We start from the raw sequence: 2349 nt of genomic DNA, 5'->3' as shown, positions 1-2349 counted from the left end.
CCTCCCTGCACACTGCATGATGGGAAGATTCTGCAGGGAGAGGAGGAGGAGACAGCGCCATGCAGGAAAGAGACAGCGCAGAGACAGCACAGAGACATGCAGGAAAGAGACAGCACAGAGACATGCAGGAAAGAGACAGCACAGAGACATGCAGGAAAGAGACAGCACAGAGACATGCAGGAAAGAGACAGCACAGAGACATGCAGGAAAGAGACAGCACAGAGAGACATGCAGGAAAGAGACAGCACAGAGAGACATGCAGGAAAGAGACAGCACAGAGACATGCAGGAAAGAGACAGCACAGAGACATGCAGGAAAGAGACAGCACAGAGACAGCACAGAGACATGCAGGAAAGAGACAGCGCAGAGACAGCACAGAGACATGCAGGAAAGAGACAGCACAGAGACATGCAGGAAAGAGACAGCACAGAGACAGCACAGAGACATGCAGGAAAGAGACAGCACAGAGACAGCACAGAGACATGCAGGAAAGAGACAGCACAGAGAGACATGCAGGAAAGAGACAGCACAGAGACATGCAGGAAAGAGACAGCGCAGAGACAGCACAGAGACATGCAGGAAAGAGACAGCACAGAGACATGCAGGAAAGAGACAGCACAGAGACATGCAGGAAAGAGACAGCACAGAGACAGCACAGAGAGACATGCAGGAAAGAGACAGCACAGAGACATGCAGGAAAGAGACAGCACAGAGACATGCAGGAAAGAGACAGCACAGAGACATGCAGGAAAGAGACAGCACAGAGACATGCAGGAAACAGACAGCACAGAGACATGCAGGAAAGAGACAGCGCAGAGACAGCACAGAGACATACAGGAAAGAGACAGCACAGAGAGACATGCAGGAAAGAGACATCTCAGAGACATGCAGGAAAGAGACAGCACAGAGACATGCAGGAAAGAGACAGCACAGAGACATGCAGGAAAGAGACAACACAGAGACATGCAGGAAAGAGACAGCACAGAGAGACATGCGGAACAGAGACAGCACAGAGACATGCAGGAAAGAGACAGCACAGAGAGACATGCAGGAGAGAGAACATTACATAGAGAGACATGCAGGAAAGAGACAGCACAGAGACATGCAGGAAAGAGACAGCACAGAGAGACATGCAGGAAAGAGACAGCACAGAGAGACATGCAGGAAACAGACAGCACAGAGACATGCAGGAAAGAGACAGCGCAGAGACATGCAGGAAAGAGACAGCACAGAGAGACATGCAGGAAAGAGACAGCACAGAGACAGCACAGAGACATGCAGGAAAGAGACAGCACAGAGACATGCAGGAAAGAGACAGCACAGAGACATGCAGGAAAGAGACAGCACAGAGACATGCAGGAAACAGACAGCACAGAGACATGCAGGAAAGAGACAGCGCAGAGACAGCACAGAGACAGCACAGAGAGACATGCAGGAAAGAGACAGCACAGAGAGACATGCAGGAAAGAGACAGAGCAGACACAGCACAGAGACATACAGGAAAGAGACAGCACAGAGAGACATGCAGGAAAGAGACATCTCAGAGACATGCAGGAAAGAGACAGCACAGAGAGACATGCAAGAAAGAGACAGCACAGAGAGACATGCAGGAAAGAGACAACACAGAGACATGCAGGAAAGAGACAGCACAGAGACATGCGGAACAGAGACAGCACAGAGACATGCAGGAAAGAGACAGCACAGAGAGACATGCAGGAGAGAGAACATTACATAGAGAGACATGCAGGAAAGAGACAGCACAGAGAGACATGCAGGAAACAGACAGCACAGAGACATGCAGGAAAGAGACAGCACAGAGAGACATGCAGGAAACAGACAGCACAGAGACATGCAGGAAAGAGACAGCGCAGAGACAGCACAGAGACATGCAGGAAAGAGACAGCACAGAGACAGCACAGAGACATGCAGGAAAGAGACAGCACAGAGACATGCAGGAAAGAGACAGCACAGAGACATGCAGGAAAGAGACAGCACAGAGACATGCAGGAAAGAGACAGCACAGAGACATGCAGGAAAGAGACAGCACAGAGACACATGCAGGAAAGAGACAACACAGAGACATGCAGGAAAGAGACAGCACAGAGACATGCGGAACAGAGACAGCACAGAGACATGCAGGAAAGAGACAGCACAGAGAGACATGCAGGAGAGAGAACATTACATAGAGAGACATGCAGGAAAGAGACAGCACAGAGAGACATGCAGGAAACAGACAGCACAGAGACATGCAGGAAAGAGACAGCACAGAGAGACATGCAGGAAACAGACAGCACAGAGACATGCAGGAAAGAGACAGCGCAGAGACAGCACAGAGACATGCAGGAAAGA

The sequence above is a fragment of the Anomaloglossus baeobatrachus genome, chromosome 6 (assembly GCF_048569485.1).
Source record: "Anomaloglossus baeobatrachus isolate aAnoBae1 chromosome 6, aAnoBae1.hap1, whole genome shotgun sequence".
Lineage (NCBI taxonomy): Eukaryota > Metazoa > Chordata > Amphibia > Anura > Aromobatidae > Anomaloglossus > Anomaloglossus baeobatrachus.
Note: the sequence above shows the minus strand (reverse complement) of the source record.